Genomic DNA, 18,684 nt, shown 5'->3' with positions numbered 1-18,684 from the left:
ACAAAGTATTCACTTTTACTCGCCACCTTAAGATGTGGAACATGATGTAAGCTCCAAACAGGCCAAGTTAGGCAGATGCTACAGACCATGTGCCCAAAATAGTATTTCTTCCCCCCCCTGGGAGTTGGGTTGAACTCTAGGACCACCCTAAAGTTCGCTTTTTCGACCGTCAGTTAGCAGATTTCATTCTAATTTTAAGATATTAAAAGTACACTTCCCTCCGTTTCTATGCATGTGAACCATTTCCGATTTAAAAGGTGCACTATGCGTAACAGGCTACGATGACCAAGGACTAGGGCGAGTTCAAGAAGTTGGAAGCAATCCAACTGCCCACTGGAAGGGCATGACATCCACCTCCTCTGTGTTACAATAGCCTCTTTCTAACTGCGTTGCTGCAGTGTACAGTATGCATGGGCTCACTTTCTCAAGAATGGTATGGACCCACCCCATGGCTGCACTGGGCGCCATGTGCGAAAGTGTTCCATACCGGATCGATGTCCAGAGTGTGTACATGACCGTTTTGCACTAGCCCAGCACCCAGTTATCTTTGGCCAGGCGACACCCCTAATTCCCAAGATGGAAACTGTGAAGATAATTATGGCACTTGAGCCCATAGCAAATTCCATGAGTGCATTTGGAAGCATACCACAGGATGGGACCGAGTTCTTACTAGATTAGCACAATCACCTTTCATTTTCAGGTCAAGAAGGGGGTGGTTGACTTGCTTCCATCTGAGATCTTTGTCGGAGTGGTTTATGGGAACTATCCTTTGCGTAGGACAAAAAAAGGCATGCTGGAACACCATTATGTTACGTTAATTGGCTTTTATACTGCGCATCTCACCACCATAGTGGTCTAAGAGTGCCGAAACGTTGTCCATGAACTGTGACTCCACCCGGCTGCAATGCAGACGGTGGTCTGTGGGGTGAGAAGGAAATAAGGATAAAGGTGAGCGGGAATAGGGAACAGCAGGAGAAAGTCAGAGAGAACAGAAGACAAAAGGTGACAATGTGAGAGGAAGATAACATGAGGAATGAGTGGTAGAAATTAGCTGGGATGCACGTACTGCAGCATGGGTTTAGAAGTTATGCTACAGATTCAATAGGAATCAAAAATAGATGTAGCAAGGCAAATTCGAGCTCTGACCTGGTGCCCCCCTAGATTCCAAAGATATCAATGTACCATCACCAGAACATGATCTTTTCTGGCCAAATGATGTTCTCTAGTACATGTTTCTTCTCAAATTGGTACATAAATGCATTTGCATACTAGGGAGCCATAGCCGAGCTCATCGAGGTACTTGATGCTTGGGCGTAAAATGTTCCCCTGTATCGGAAATAGTTGTTGAATAATATCAGTTGTAATCGTTCAATTATATAGGTTCTGTTGGCCCTCAGACTATAACAATAGCCATTCCAATGCCTCAATGCCCTCATTGTGCGGAATTGAGATATAAAGACTACTTACGTCTAAGGTGAATAGAATCCAAGCATCCTTTGGCTTATTCAAACAAATTAAGGTATTCAGAAAATGCGTGGTGTTACGTAAGTACGTATCCGTCTGTTGAATCAATGGTTGCAACATTTTCGCCATGTACATTAGGGGATCAAATATACTTTCAGTACCTGCAACTATTAGTTTAGGTGGAGGTGCTGTTAATTGTTTGTGTATTTTAGGTAAACTGTAAAATACATTCTAGGCCTGGCCTCTCTTTATCTGGCAGATGCACTAGGCGATCTCTACCCGCTTTTTTGGCTTCGCTATTCACACGGGTGATAATCATGGTTACTACATTTATACTTATTTACTTCATTTTGATTATTTTTGCAGTTTCTTGGTTTTTGTGTTGTGATTAGTAGTTTATCATTTCATGATTGGGGCGCTATTCAGCCCATTCTATACTTGCCACTATAACATGGCCGCCTTCATATTTGGACTTTAGTCACTATATGCAGCCGTCATTCATTTCCATGATGATGGCTCGCATTGGACTTTCCTTTTAAGTTGGTTTTGCCAGGTGTCTTCTAGTTAAAATACTTATGATCCTTAGAGTCGCTCCCTGCGTTTGCACCGCTGTGCGTCTCAGCATTTTCCTGGAAGTTGGTTTCACACTTCCAGATTAGAGGTAAGAATCGCTACACCTCCTGAGAAGCTAGGCCTTGATTGCTCGTCCATTGCTACCAAAATAGAGAATCTTGGCTGGGGTCCTCTGTGCCTCTCCTCTACCATATAGAGAGCGGAAGTACAGACACCCCCTACCGGTCTTTACACAGCCAATAAAAGGAAAGAATACGATTCTTGTCTTACCCTTGTGCAGAATATCTCGACGCAAGTAAGTGGTCTGAGCCAAGGGACTGGGGTCAGTAGTCCAAGAAAGAGTGTGGAGGATCCAAACTCACAAATGGATGACACGCTGTTGTCTGAATCAGTCGCAGAAGAATTCAGGAGACTGGCAAATGTGGAGGAGAGTGAGTAAGAGGAAGGATTAATAAAGCCAACCTCATTGGAGAATCCTCCGGAACAGGATAAGGATTTATCCATTATCGAGGTGGAAGAATCCAATTGTCGCCAATCTGTAGGCAGAAGAAGGGAGAGGAAGAGAGAAGCGTGAAGGAAGCGAAGACTCAAAGAGGAACCAGAAAAAACAAAAAAAACCAAAAAATAAAATAATCAGAATCAACTGCCTTCCTGAGATCGCTCACTAAAGGAGTCAATGGCGACCATGACAGAGGAAGAGGAAGTGCTCAACTCCACTACCACATCATTGAGAGAGATCACAGGAAACGCAATAAAGAATTTGAAGGTTGAATGTGGTAAATCTAACCGACAAGAAAAGGAGCCACCATCATGGACCATCTCCAGAGAAAGAATGGTGACTCCAAAATTGAGTGTTGGATTGCAAACGGAGAGACAAGGATCGGGAACCCTGAATTGCAGAGAAATAGCAAAAAATCAACAGGAAGTGCAAGGAAACTCGATGTGGGTTAGAAACAAGACCCCAAATTAATTCCAACACAAACCAACAAATGACTAGGGGAGGACCACCAATAGCCCCAATATTCTTGAGGATGAAACAGAAGTTGGGATCTGGGAATCAAACTCCCAATTCTGCCAATAAGGGAGTCCTGAATAACAAATTGCTCCCATATTTATTTAAATATGGGCAGAGGAAGTCAGCTATATGAAATACTTTGGAAGAAATCAGATTGGGAGAAGGGAAATGCAGCATGATTGAAACTAATTATAATGGAGAAGGGAAATCAATAAGAATAGAAGTATCCCCTAAGCAGACAGCCGCCAATGTGAGTCATCAGCCAAGTGAAGATATGCAAGGGTCAAGAGAGAACAAAGGAAGTTCGGCATTTGCAATGCCAATAATTTGGCTCTCTCCATCTTCAAATAAAAACAATATAAAATCCCTGTGTAGGGGTGGGACCTTATCCATGCTGAAGAAACTGCCCAGCCTCTACCTTCTCATTACACACGACATTGAATTTGTCTGCTTCCCAGATCATGACCATCCGTTTGTAGCGGAAGAAGGAATATCATCAAGAGAAGGGTATGAGGCAATACTGGGAGCTGCAAGTGAACTAGGGAAAAAAGATCTCCTACTACCACCTCCCAGCCACAGGGTAACGGGAAGCCCACAGCAGTAGCACCAAAGTGGACCTCCAAAGCAGGGTTTGATGAGTCTTCCAGGTCGAACCCCAAGTCCCATCCAAAAGGATTAGAAATACTGGAGAAGCATCTGCGGGAAAACTCACTTTCTCAGTTACCAGAAATGCTGACAGAGGTCCTCCAGGAGACTGGGAGTATGCCAGAAGCCTCTTTAACGGTCTGGGTTTGAATGTGATTTGTTGGAACACGCGGGGTCCGAATACCTTCACCTCCAAGAATATGAAAGAATACATCTTTAAAAAAGGGGATGTCCTAATGCTACAAGAAACCTGGCTGGTTAATCCAGTCAGCTTTGCAAAAAGCAAAAAGGCAGACCAAGTGGAGGTATGCTTTTGCCATTTAAAAATTCTATATTTAAGGACATCACCTTGATTGTAAACAACAACATAGGTGTTCAAGCTTGTAAAGCCCACCCAAGTCTTCAGGGATGTTCCCTGGAGGTGATAATTATTAACATATATTGGAACCCTGCGTGTTCATTATTGCAGACTTTCCTCAATGAACTAGCATTACTGCTGGAAAATACTAGAGTGATGTTTGGGGATGCTGTAATAATTTTCGGTAGTGATCTAAATTCACAGTGTATCCAACTCAAAAAAGAGAAAACAAAACAAACCAAGCGCAGGATATCTGGAAAGGGTAGAATCTGGGTGGAGTTCCTTAGAGATGGGGGCTGGAAATGGCAAATGTTAAATTACCTGGTGACATCCCGGCAAGTTCGACCAGACGTCAGGGAACTGCTATCTCCACACTAGATTATCTCTTCATGGCGGCAAAACTCTTTGAGAAAAAGGCATCTCTAAATATTCTACAACGAGGAGGCAGTGATCATCACTGTTTGGAACTCCGATTCCCAGAATTTCGTCGCAATCCCCAAGAAAGTTACAGCAAACCAATCGAGAGTAGGAAAGGGAGAGTGCACCGTAAAAAATATAAGTGGGAAGGGAGGGAGCAGAATGATCGCCTCACAGGGATTTCAGAAAATATACAGTTTGACAGCTGTCAGCCAGAGAGTTTCATCAAATTTGTGTGGTCTGTCTGTCCCCCTTCGGCAAAGGGTGGTGGGAAAAAACAGATACGCCGTCACTCATTTGATGAAGAAACTATGTTGAGAAAAAAAGCCACTATGAATGAACAGATTAGAAAAAAAGAATCTAAATCTCTTTTGCAGAACTACAAATCCTGGTCTGTGACTAGAAAGATATGGAGGCTTCAGCAGGACAGTGAACACATGCTGGAATTAATAGGGAAGAGAGACTCAAGCGAGTTCTGGTCCATGATACACCAACTAGAAAGGAAAATGGAAATCACACAGTGCAATTTAGTATCTGAAAAAGATTGGATTCAGCACCTAAGGGAGGTATTTGGGAAAATCGCAAAAAAAGTTATGCAGAAGAAAAAGGAAGTGGTCTGGAATCTCACTTTTGATGAGTAATACATCAATCTAATCGGGAGTAGCTGAACCTCCAAAGCAGCAGGCCCACATGGTCCAACATACCAGGTGCTAATAAATTACCCCCCCCCCCTTTATGGGCCAGATTGGTGAACTGGCTGTTTAGGGAGATCCTGGTAAGACAGGAATTCCCACTGTCATTGAAATCTGCAATCATAATTCCATTGTTTAAAGGGGTGGGGGGGCGATCGGTCAACGGCGACAAACTATAGCCCTCCTGGACATAGAAAGCAAACTCTTCATGAGGATTCTGCTGGGAGAGCTGGAATGTTGGGAAAAAGAGGGTAAGAATCCTGTCGAAATGCCAAACGGGCTTTAAGAGGGGTCTGTCCACAGCTCTAAATGGTGTGGTAATAATTCTCATGAGCGAAAACACAAGAAAGAAAGGGGTGCAAGAGCTGTATGGGGCAGATAGAGGTAGACTCTGGTTAAAACTTAGAGCTAAGGATAAACCAGAAGGAATTCTGGGAATGTTAATTGAACTCTATAGGAACACAACAGTCAGAGTATGTCTGGATGAGGAGGGCCATCTATATGAACTAGTGGGGGTAGAATAGGGGGGGGGTTCGGCAGGGTTGTTTGGGGGCACCTCTTTTTCAATTTCTACTTGTCCGATATGGGAGAGTACCTTGCTCAGTCTTCCTTGGCAAGCCCGGTGTTAAAATTCACTGGCTCGCCTATGCGGATGATGTTGTCCTACGTGATAAGACTGCAATCAGGCTGCAACGCCTCTTGAATAAATTACACTGCTATGCAGAGGAAAATGGATTGACCCTAAACCCTAATAAATCGAAGATAATGGTCGTCAGACATAGAAACAAAAAGTTTGCATATCCACAGTGGATGATGGGAGGTCAACAAATCCCAAAGGTAGAAGAAATAATCTACTTGGGGTACAAAATCTATGCCTCCCCGGCTGCATGTAAAGTAGAAAAAGACATCTTCATGAAAATAAAACAATTATTGGCCTGGCTGAAAAACAAAATGAGATATTGTAGGTTTTCTCTTCTCCCATAATTAAATTCTATCAGGCAAAGGTAATTCCAATTGTACTGTATGGTGTAGAAGCAAAAGCCCTTCTTTTGAATGGTATCTAGCAAAGATGGCAGGGTTTGCTTTGGAAGAATGTTCTTGGGTTGCCAATGTGTCTCCCTATTTCCAACATCAGGTTCGAACTGGGTCTAAGATCTCTCAAAGCTCAAGCAGGATGGAAACTAGTCTCCCTTTTCCGATTTATAACAGTAGCCCAAGAAGGATCATTATACCCAGACATAAAGGTTCACCTGGAAAACAAATCCAAAATGTTAAACTTAGACCTCCAGGTAAAAGAATGGTTGGGTAAAGCTGATATTGACATTAAAACCTTAATTGAGAATCCAGTAAAAGCAAATAAACAATGGGATGAGATGAACTGGATCAATACCATTGATGAAGTGCAATCAGCGACTAATCCCAATCCACTGCAGAAAGTGGATACAAAATTGGGGCACCTAAACAAATACCTGATAAAATTCCTGGATTGGAAGATCAGGAAAAAATTCCTGAGATTACGATTGAACGTAATGCACACTTGGAAAGTCCTTGCAAAAAGAGGACTTGGGAGACTGCCATCCAATTGTGCAAGGTATGCAAACATCCATAGGAACAATCTATTAGACACTTATTACTGGACTGTGAAGGCACATGGCATGCTAGGTCTATTTTCTTTGAAAGGCTTGGTTTTGAGTCCCCCCATTACACATCGGAAATGTTCTGGGATAGGATGGTCTCTGGGTACTCACAAGGAAGGACAATAGCGGTGGTTCAAATGTTAGATAGCTGTAATATTGACTTCTGAGATGGTAAGAGTATAACCACTGGTTAAAAGCCAACTAGAGTGTTCAGGTTCATCCACTCTGTTCATCATTTAACTGAGAAATGAATGGCAAAAATTGAGGAATAATAAGCCCTAAGTTGAATGGAAAACATTTTTAGCCTGAAACTCTTTTCTTCCTTGATTGGAAAATTGATATTTTAGAAATCTGTCTTTATTTTCCTATTTATCTTGTTTCTTAATATGTATGTTGTGGTTTTCATTTTTGTAAAAGTTTTTTTTTAAACCAAATACAATTAAAAAATATATAGAAGGGTTGGGGTTTAGAGGAGCCATCTTACGGCAGGCGTGGTTTTGAGGCACATCTTACTGACATTCTAGTCCTTATAAGCTTCCCCTTTTGGGATCTACTGTCTCACTTGGTGGGAGGGGTGGGGTTCCACTGCTTACCCTAATCCCCCCACCCCTCATTATGCCACCAAAACTCCAAGCTGACTCTTCCCTCTTGATGTTGGGCACTTTCCTCTTCTCTCCCCTCCCAGAGTGTTTCCTTCTCTCTGGCCCCAGAGTCTTTCTACCTACTATTTGTTTGGTGGGTCTGGGCAGGGAGGGCCTGGGGGTCCCCATCTCTGGGCAGGTGGGGTCCCACCCTTTTGCTACATTAGGCACACCTAGTGACCTCCTGCTCTTTTTCAAACAATTGTAACCCTTCAGATGTCCCCCCCCACCCAGGTGCCTGCACGCCCCTAGATGATGCCCTCTCTCCCAGCCAGTTCCATCAGAAGGCACCAGACACGCTGATTTTACATTTTGGAGGATACAACACGAAACACTGCAGAGCAATGGCTGCAGTAGTAGGACCCATCACCAACAAAATACTCAAGTCAAAATTGGAAGGAAAAAAACTATTTTAAGATTCCACTTAGTCTGTGGCAAGTGGGAAGGGTGTGGCCATATTTAATTTGCGATACAGGTAGCTCACTTTATGCCATTCTATGACAAGACCGGAGGCGAGCATCATCCTTAACTCCTTTATTGCCACTTCCCATAGCAGCCAATTTTAAAACTTTGTTTCACCAAACTTTCTTTCCTTTTTCAAAAATAACAAGGAAACAGAAAGAAAAAAAAAAACAAAAGTCCACCAGGGACTACCAATTCCCAAAAGTCCCCAGAGTTCCGGTAGTTTCAACCGCAGTCTCGCCATCAATCCACAAGCAGCATCACCTATGAATCACTTCCTGCCCGAACATCTTCCTCTTTCTTTGCTGCTTCCCAAAAAGATAAATCACCCCTTTGTGTCCGGAGCGTGTGTGCGTGTTTGACAGTTAATTTCAGCCGGAGTGAAGCTTTGTGGTGGTTACTGGGCAGCGTAGGCACAACGTGCAGCATGAAAGGAAAAGTTTTAGTATTTGCGCGAGTGTAGCTCGAGTAGCCTTTTGTCAGACAGCTACGGCCTAGGGGGCGTTGTTCACGCGCAGCTTTGGATTAGGGGTAGGTGCAGGGAGAGCACTTAAGCCGCGAGTTACTTTGCTCGCCCTGGGTGACCGGTGCTCCCCCACATTGTTCTGGTACCGAGGGCACTTGAGGAGGGCGGCCTTCCTGCCGCGTATCGGTTTAGAGGAAAGGACCCTCCGAGGAGCTGTCAACGCGGGCGTACGGGTCGGCGCACATTCGCAGTGACTTTTTTCAGAAAGTTTTCACAGCGCACCGTAGCGAGAAGTCACAGAGCCTCCATTTGAAGGGGTTTTCAGCACAAAGAGCCTCTCGCCCTTACTGCCCTCTGCTAAGCATTGGCAATTGAGGCACCAGATTACAAAAAAAAGTAAAGAACAAGAACCAATACTTGGGGACATCCTTTCCTCACATGGAGATGGAGGAGGACAGCACTCCGGAATATAGAGAGGAGGAGTGGGATGGAGACAAGGATCTGTCTCCAAGTTTTAAGAGGGTCTTGGGGGATTCACTGGCAGTATCCCAGTGGGCGAGACCCATCCAGAGCACCTGCAGGTGCTAGAATCTCTCATACAGATGACAGTCCCCAAGAGGAAAGCGAGAGAGCTCAGCCCAGGTGAGGGCACTTCTCAAGGTACGCTCAAGAAGCCGGCATCTGCACAAAAGGGGGTGGTTAAGACCCGGAAGAGCCCCCACTCTTCTACTCCCTGGGTCACTCTTCAGGGGTGCAGATGAAGCCCCGGGAGGTTGCAGATCCATTCGACAAGCTGAAGGCAGCTTTTTTGGAGAAGACGGCGGTGCCGAACCTCTGACCCCCTACCCCAGTGGTGCCAAATACAGGGCAGCTGAAGGAGGCTGAGATTCCTCGCAGGGGGAGGACGACGAGGTTGAGGGAGGCCTCAGAGAGGAGGACAATAAATATCAAGGACATGTTCGACCCGGACAGTATTAGACATCCAAGGTCCTCGGAGTGGCTGCCCTCGCCCAGGGTAGCTCAGTACACAACCCAGCGAATTTGCAAGCCCCTGGAGAGGGAGGTGCGTTTCTGCATGAGAGCAGAGTGTCCTAGGCCAGACGTTCCGGGTAGGGTCATGGATACTCCGGAACTAGATGCCAAAATGGTCACTTTTGTAACAAAAGCTTCTAAAGATGTCAGAAGAGGGGTAGACTGCGCCTGGAAGTCCTGCCAGGATAAGGTGTTGGATATAGCGGGTCCCTTTGCAAAGATCATGGACTTGGCTGAAAGATACAGGGACACTGGAGAGCCGGTGGGTCCGATTACACTGGCCAGATGGGCGCAGAAAGCTGTAGGCTTGCTGGGGAATGCCAGTTGCGCTCTGTCAGCAGAGGCTGCGAAGCCTGTTGCTGAAAATTGGCAGCAAGTTGGGAGACCTCGCCAGTTACGAGGTAGGCCAAGCAGTTTGGTGATGCGTTGGTCAAGGAAATGTCACATTTTGTGGGAACCTATACGGCTCTGGAAAAGGCACAGTCTTCAATCTGTAAGATTTTCCCGGGGCGAGTTCTCGCAGGGACTGGTCATCACAGGGGCCGCGCTACCGGTCGCACCTTCACAAGACGGCCTCAAGGACGCAATACTGGGAGAGTAGGCAGCGAGACGCTTTCTTCCCCGCCAGAGGGAGATAGTTTTGCAGAAGAAGAGGTCGAGGAAACTTCCGACAGCAAAGTCCTTCCGGTGGCAAGTGCGCAGATGAAAGTTACCCCAAGGTGGGGGGCAAGGGGGGACACAGGATTGTGTATAGACAGGTGGCACGCGATATCACGCGATGCCTGGGTTTTGCATGCAGTAGCAGGGCTGAGACTGGCGTTTGTGAGTACACAACAGGCCCGGGTACCAAACGCTATGAGAATGTCGAGAGAGGAGGAGCTTCTCTTCGAGAGAGAGTATTTAGTGTTGGCAGAGAAGGAGGCGATAGAGAAGTGCCCCGATGGGACTGCTGGGTTTTACAGCAATTTGTTCCTGGTTCAAAGGAAGGGGAAGTCGAGTCCGGTTATCAACTAGAGTAGTTGAACGGATTTGAATGATGCCTATCTTACTATTCCGATAGAGGAAGGTTTCAGAGATTATCAGGCGGTTTTTCTGGAGGAAGCGAAGCTGGCGCTTTGCACGTCTCGCTTTTTGACTGGCATCAGCCCCCTGGGCTTTCACGAAGGTGATGAGGCCCGTAGCGGAAGCCATCAGAAGCAGAGGTATCAGGATTATTATTTACTTAGATGATATCTTGATTCTTGATTCTAGCCCAAAGCAAGGGGGTCCTGGAGGAGCAGGTTCTCTGGGTGAGCATTCTTCGGTCTTCCCTCGGATTTCTCATCAGGAAAAATCGGAGCTCGAACCGAGGCAGCGGATGGAATTTATGGGGTTTGTTGTAGACACCAGGAAAGCCACCCTGGAGTTGCCCCGGCAGAAGATAAAGAGTTTAAAAAAAAGGAGTTGAGGATAGCAGTGGAGAAGTCGTTCATTTCTTCGCGAAGTCTAGCTCGTATCGTAGGACTCCTGGCAGCCTCCAGGCAGCCTCCATACAAGCAATTTTTCCCGGGCCGCTGCATTCCAGAGCGCTGCAGTGCCTGAAGAGCAAACATCTACAAGGGGGAGTGAGATATCACCAGGTGGTTCCCCTGGACGAGGAAGGGAGAGTAGAGTTACAGTGGTGGCTTCAGAATATGGAAGCCTGGAATGGCAGAGACATATTCAGGGACGTACCTGATATGGTCATAGAGTCAGATGCAAGCAAAGCAGGCTGGGGCGCCAGGTGTTGTCAGCTGCAGACAGGAGGACGATGGTCGGAAGAGGAATTGAAGTTGCATATAAACCGCCTAGAGTTGTTGGCAGGATCGTTTTCAGTGCGAGCGTTCGCGAGAGACAGAGTGAACTGTTGCATTCTTCTGAGAATGTACAATATATATCGACAATGCGTTACATAAACAAGTTAGGGGGAACGAAGTAGAGGATGTTAGCAGAGATAGCAAAGGATTTCTGGCATTACTGCCTTCAGAAGAAGTTAGTGATAGCAGCGGAATATCTCCCAGGGAATCAAAACATTGTAGCAGACTGGAATTACAGGTATCTAGTGGATTCCAGCGATTGGAGATTGCACAGGAGAGTGTTCAAGCTGTTGCAGGAGAGCTGGGGGCCTGTGGAGATAGACCTGTTTGCGTCCAGGTTGAACGTGCAGGTGCCGAAGTATTACAGTTGGAGGATAGATCTGGGGGCATTGGGGACGGATGCGTTCCTGCACGATTGGGGCCGTGCTCTGCATTATGCCTTTCCCCTTACATAACTTATGAGGACCCCGTCGAAGGTACGTCGAGAGCGGGGGGAGGTGGTCTTGATAGCGCCGCTCTGGAAATCGCAGCCTGGTTTCCGACTGATGGAACTTTTTCACCCCCCTCCCCTGTCGTCCCCCCCCCCCCCCCCCGACACTGATTTCGTGGGAAGCGGACCTGCTTTGTGATCCTTCAGGTCAGAGATATCCCTTAATTCAAACGAGGACCCTTCAGCTGCTAGCGTGCAGGGTTTCAGGAGTAGATGGGATTTGCCAGGCCTTTCGAGACTGCATCAGAGATTCATGGGCCACCGCTACTCTTAGGAGCTATGACGCTGCGTGGGAGGAGTGGTGCGGAGAGCAATGGATTCATCCCGTTTCAGCATCTGTAGTGAATGTGCTAAATTTTCTAGCGGAATTGTCGACAAGTGGGAAAGCTTTTTGCACGCTAGGAGTGTATAGATCAGTGATTTCTGTGGGGCATGAGAGGTGTGAAGGTCGCCTGATAGGGGAACACCTGGCAGTGGTTAGACTGTTGCAGGGTTTTAAGATGCGAAAACCTCTGGTTCCCAAATATTCAGTGATGTGGGATGTTGAGAGAGTTTTTTGTTTCTTTAAGCAGTGGCCGGATAATGACAGCTTGTCAGCCCAGCGTTGGTCAGGCCAATTAGCTATGTTATAGTGTTTAGTATCCTGTAGAAAGGTTTCGGATGTTAAAGATGTTAAAGCCCTAGAGGTTAACAAAAAGATCTTTTATGCGGTGGGCGTGGCGTTTCAGATTGCACAAAGGACTAAGAGCGCTTCTACAATTATTACTTATCCATATTTTCTGGAAGAACCAAAATTATGTGTTGCGAGTTGCATTAAAGAGTATAAAAGAGTGACTGAGAGCGTGAGACCAGCAGGGGTGCGGCAGCTACCAATAGCTCGTAGGAAGCCTTTTCATGCCGTAGCCACATACACCATAGCTAGGTAGGTTAGGGAGGTAATTGGTTGGGCGGGCATAGACCAGCACACTCTGTTAGGGGTGCAATGGCTTCCAAAGCTTTTGTGTCAGGAGCTTCCTTGCATGACATTTTGAGAAGCAGCAGACTGGTCTTCAGAATCTACGTTTAAGACCTTTTATTTTAAACCAGTGGCTTCTTGGTGTTGGGAAGCTTTGAACAAGCATAATGCTCACCTACGGTCTTGTCATAGAATGAAGATTACCTAGGCTATTAGCACCGGCAGTCTTGATTCTATTAAAGACAAGGAGGCAAGCATTATTTCCCGCCCTCATACGCAGGGATGAAGTTATTGCTAATTATGTTGTTTAGAATGGGAATGTAAAAAAAAAAAAAATAATATTAAATAACGAAAATTAAAGTAGATACATGTTAGTCAAGATCTGATAGATGTTTATGCGACTAAGGACCGCATACTCCCACCCTAATGATGTGTTTCTGGTTTTGGTTCTAGGGGAGGAAGCCAAGAGCGGCTGAAGATGAAGGGATGCTATGTGGTGGAATCTGCTGGAAGTGGAGCTGGTGTTACTGTTTTCAGATGAAAGAGGAAGATGTTCAGGGAGGAATATGTTCGAGCAGGAAGTGATTCATAGGTGATGCTGCTTGTGGATTGGTGGAGAGACTAGGTTGAAACTACTGGAACTCTGGGGATTTATGGGGATTGGTAGTCCCAGGATTTAGTAGTTTGGTGGACTCTTGTTTTCTTTCTGTTTCCTTATTTTTGAAAAAGGAAAAAAAGTTTGGTGAAACTGAAAATTAAAGTTTTAAAATTGGCTGATATGGAAGTGGTAATAAATGAGTTAAGCATATTGCTCGCCTCCGTGTCTTTAATAGAATCAAGACTACCTGATCCTCTGCAAATCCACTCCCGGGATCTTACACATGTTCCCGATCTCACCATCACTTTCATCCCATCACTTTCATCCCCACTGACTACCCCATCAACAATCAAGTAATTTGCATCTTCTCACCCTATGCTCCCTTCACTGGCTCCATAACTCCCCATTTATCCTCATCTGATGACCATCTCTGCATAACCACTATTGGCTTTCCCTGATCTGCTCGAACAGGGGTCTGTAACTTTTTTGCTCTAGATAAATTTACTAGCGCTGATGGGATTTGCAATCAAAAGCATCTGGAGAGCCAAAAGGTTGCAGACCCTTGTGCTAGAGGAAGAGGACCAGAGATGGAAGTGTAGTTTAAACCATTGGTTTGTTTGCCTTTTACAGTGCCTACCTTTAGTTCAAAGGCTCAAAAAATCTCATTGTGTGCACTTTCTCTTTTGCCTAAGCCAAATATCGAATGGGCTCAGGCCAGACATTCAAGCACTGCCAGTTAACAAAGACACAGCTCGGCATATATATTCTCATTTGTATATTCATTTTCCCTCTCTCTACATTTCCTTTATCGCTGGCAAAGCCTTTCATATGCATGATGGAACATTTCCAACTCAAAGAACTCACAAAGCACCAGTTAGCTTGCAGATCTGTGATAGTTAAAATGAGCACACAAAGCACCAATTTAAAGATGTGTTATATGTATGCTACTAACTTGACTTGCAAAAAAATAAAATTGCTTTATGTCACTAATCAAATATTTTCAACATCATGAATAAGGCTCCCGGTTTTATGGTATTTATTTTTCTGCCATGTCTATCAGTATTTAAGACGTATTTCTTTTTTGGCATTTTTTTTTTTCCTGTATTTATCTACATGTATTCTTTGTCATATAAAAAGATAATTCGCAACCAGCATTTTTCTGCATTTATTCTAATTAAAAAAATGCATTTAGTAAAGCACACATGCAGCCATATAGGAAAGAAACGCTAGCTCAATTTTTTCTGTAGCAACAAACGGTTGCTCCTGTGACTGCTGCTGGCTTAAGCTATATGTCATCAGCAATTTGAAGAACTTTAACGCTATTTTTATACAACTTTTACACTCTCCATGCTGCCAACCTGCAATGGATTGGCCCAAGATGTATGAGTGACATCAGAGAACCAGACAGAATGACCTGTGTTTTCCATTTTTATAAAGAATACCGACAGAAAGCAGATTGATTTCCGTCTGTATTTATGTGTAAAAATCAGTAGAAACGGAAAACTTAATCATGAACAACAACAAGCTGGAGGTACACAACTTATTTTATTGCATATCTTACATCACTGAAAGTACAGTGGGTGTGATTTTTCAGGTTATAATCTTACTTTCTGGAACTTCTAGTTTACCAATCCGGATGGGAAAATTAAAGCCACAATGATATTCTTTTGGCTTAACATGTTGCTGTAAGGATTTACATGTTGTCATGTGGCTTTATTATGCAATGTGCGTTTTTTGTAAATAAACACTATAAGACACTGTAGGCCTTGAAATCCAAACTATTTGTACCACGTAAAGTTTGGAAGGTATTTCGTCAAATTTGAAAAGTGGAGCTTCAAGGTTCAGCCAAAGTTTGTGATCCTGGTTCTACACCTGTGGCCCCCTTTGGCAACTTTCAGGCAATCCCACTTCCTCCTTTTTTCTACTTCCACCACTGGAGAAGGCCATCATCAAACCTGACGAACTGACCCTCTAGAGCAGCGGTATTCAAACGACAGGGCGCTGCCCGCGGCCACATCTCTGGGGGGCCGCGAGAGCCCAACATGAAATGTAAAAAAATAGAAATGTTTTAAATAAAAAAAAAAGTTTAATTTTTTGTTTTTTTTAATGGAAGAAATGGGCATGGGCAGATCACATGGTCAGGCTGAAGCATGAAATTGTCTCGGGCACCAATGAAAAAGTGGCCCGCAGTTGTAAATGGATATTCATTCCTTTAGTCACAGACTGTTTGAATAGTACCCAAGGGGGTGTTTTGTGTTAATATATAAGTAAATTGTGATATTTAAAGAATATTTATTCAGCAACAATGGTCAAAATTGAAGTAACTCATCAAACTGGCCAAAATCGGCCAAAAAGGTGGCCCATTTTGACTGGACCACACTAGCATTTGGTACAGGCATTGCCATATTGCCCTATAGGCCAGTCCGAGCCTGGCAGCTCATCCATAATGGCAAGGGGGGCACCCAGTGGCCCCCTCACCCATTAAGGAGGAGCCAAGGAGCCAGCCCAGAGAAACAATGAGCCCTCCCTCAGCTGCTTTTTCCAGCTGAGGGAGTGCTCCTGGGCTGGCTGAACTGTCAAAGGGAAACACCATTTCCCTTTGACAGTGCAGTTCAGTTCCCCAGCCACACATGCTCACCGAGCCATGCAAGGCTGGGGCGGTTTGCTTCCCCACCATTGCATAGCTCATTGGAAATGCTGGATGGGGCACTGCATAGCTGTATGTGCGAGGGAGAGCTCCTACGCCTCCTCGCACATATGGACAGAGCAGCCTGGAGCAGGGCGTTTCAGTACCCACACGCAGGCCAATGCAGAAGGTACGTTTACATTCATTTTTTTAAATTTAAACATGTGTATGGATGTGTGTATGCTTGTGTTATGAGCGAGTGTATGGTGATGGATGCTTGTGTGAATGATAGAGTGAATGCTGTATGAATGTGTGTGTTAGTTTGTTTTGGTCAGCTGAGCTGATTTTGGCAAGTGGTGGATAGAGGGGGGCGGGAGGGTTGTTCAACAAAGGCATTTTAAAAATGCCTAGAAGCCTTTGCTGCACAATCACTCTACCCAGCTGCCAAAATCAGCTCTCCTTCTGAGGTGCTGTGGAGCCCAGAGATGGTATTTTTTTTACTGGATTTCTATCATAGATGTCCAGTCAAAAATACCATGCTTTCCCCCTTGGCACCACAGCACCTTGCATACACACATATGTTGATTGTGTTAGGCCCAGTGGGGGACAGGGATGGTATGTTTTTACTGGACATCTGTCATAGGTGACCAGTAAAAAATGTCATGCATGCTTCCTGGGCCCTGCAGCACCAATTGCAAACTGTTTGGCTATTTACTTTTTTTTTTTTTTTTAAGTATGCTATACAATGCAACATTTTAACCCATTATTTGGCTCCCTCACTGCGCTCAGTCGCTGTGGTATTTTTGGGGGAAACAGTTATGCCCCTCCACTTAAAAAAAATTCACCAGCCGCCACTGGCCCTCGGACTGTGTTGGGAACGGGATGGGAAGCCCAGAGACTGTGGTGGGAGCAGGATGGGCGGGAACCATGGGATAGTGGAGGGAGCAGGGTGGTGAAAGCCCAGGGTTTGTGATGGGGTGAGGAGAGCCCAGGGACTGGGTAGGAGTGGGATGAGGGAGCCCAGCGACTGTGAAGGGAGCAGGTGAGGGAGCCCAGGGACTATACTGGGAGTAAGGGACGGCGACGGTGCGCAAAACATACTGTCCATTTGGCATTTTTGGGGGGGCTCAGCCTGCCCACATTTTGCTCAGGGAGGGGGGACCAGGCCAAAAAAGTTTGAAGACCACTGCTGTGCAGTCACATAATGCTAGATCCTCCATCATCTCCCCTTGGAGAAAAGTGGGCGGACGGGTGCGGGAGATCTAGAGCCATAATCATAAGCAGCGACTTAGAAAGACGCTCGATAACTAACTACATACTCCAAATTTACTTTATGCTCCACAAGGCAAAATATACCAGCACCTTCACTATACACCACAATGCAGTTTGCGAACAGCACAGTAGCCCCGAAGCCCCCTTAACCCCCACCACCTGTTCCAAAACCTCCAGCAAGCCTTGCCTGTGGTCACAAGCTTAGCAGAAATTCAGTTCACATTGCAGTGCTACACAAGTCCTTTCACTCGCTAATCACACATCAACCCCGAGAACCAAACATGTGACTATACTTTTAAAATGTGCATTGAAATCATAACACAAGAGCTTTTTGAAGAATGACTTGTTGCTCAAAAGTCGATCGATTAATAGGTGTAGGCTTTTGACCCGGAAAAGTGAGCGCAGAATCATAAATGAAAAGGAAATTTGCGAAGCTGCTGAACTCATAAAAGGCGCATGCACGAGTTATGAAGAGATAGGAAGGGGCAAAGCCTCCGTAGTAGGAACGAGGCTTATGAAAGGGGAAGACCTTCCGAAAGGAAAAGAGATCGCGAACAGTTGTCAGGAGTAACAGGGGAAAGTAGTGCACAGGGTTGGCGACCTAATAAAATCGAGTGGGGAGCGCACAAAAAAGGAGCACTTCAAAATGAGGGTGCTAGAGAGTAAAGGACACTTAGAATTGACTAACTAGTTTCAAAGGCTTTAGGAAAGTAACACTGTACGCAAGGAAGGGGGTATTCATAAAAGGAAACCGGACTAAGTATAGAGAAAACGAGCATCATACCGGAATACATCTTTAAACATGAAAGGGCGGTATAGCTGGTAGCTTAGACTTATAACGAACGCCAGAGGGCAACATTGAAATTACTAAAGAATTGCAACGCCTTCTAAACAAGACGACTTGCGAGGTAACCCCTCCCAGCCTCTTGCCCCGTACACAGATCCCTGCGTGTACCTCTAGGCCCCCCCGTGTTGCTCAGCTGCTCCAGATTGCTGTCCCTCGGCGCAGGGACTAGACCCTTCCTGTGCTGGCCTGAGTAGTAGAACTAGTGTGGTGACTAGTTCCCATCCGAGAAAAGGACCATAGCAAAAGCCCGCCCACTCTTCTTCATGTGACCTAGGATGTCATCCGTGTGATTTCCGGAGCAGTAAAGCGGTTCCGGAGCACGTTCAGATAGCGGCCCGGTGGCGCTGAGCGTGAATTCTGAACACTCTGGCTGCCGCTCCGGTGCAAGTACAACCAGACCCTGCCAGCTTTTGGCTTGCAGCGGATGGGGTGAACATTTTCCTTCTGATACCGGAACGTTTCTACGACAGCTTTGAGTGTCATGAGCGGCAATACTCTGGCTGCCAGGTTGCAGGAACAGCAGCAACCCGTCGTGTGCTCTTGACTGGCTGTAAATACAATTTGCATTTTCTTCCGGATACCGTGAACGTTCCTGCAAGACACCCGATTTCCATAGGGGAGCGGAAAATTACATTTACTTTAAAAATCATGCTCAGCTA

The 18,684-nt window shown here is 45.5% G+C and overlaps 1 protein-coding gene across 2 annotated transcripts in view; it reads right to left on the bottom strand.

Moving 5' to 3' along the window:
- The window catches only part of LOC138472732 (erlin-1-like), a 519,316-nt gene extending 501,038 nt beyond the window's left edge, over positions 1-18,278 (bottom strand). Inside the window, exon 1 of one of the 2 annotated variants that reach the window (XM_069611050.1) lies at positions 18,134-18,278. The gene's annotated coding sequence lies outside the window, so the exon portion shown is untranslated. The remainder of the gene's footprint in view (positions 1-18,133) is intronic. The other variant, XM_069611051.1, reaches the window with a different exon arrangement.
- Between the last annotated feature and the right edge of the window lie 406 nt (positions 18,279-18,684).

Source organism: Ambystoma mexicanum, chromosome 8, assembly GCF_040938575.1.
Source record: "Ambystoma mexicanum isolate Mex_15411 chromosome 8, UKY_AmexF1_1, whole genome shotgun sequence".
NCBI classification, from domain to species: Eukaryota; Metazoa; Chordata; class Amphibia; order Caudata; family Ambystomatidae; genus Ambystoma; species Ambystoma mexicanum.
This window is presented reverse-complemented; position numbering and strand designations above follow the sequence as displayed.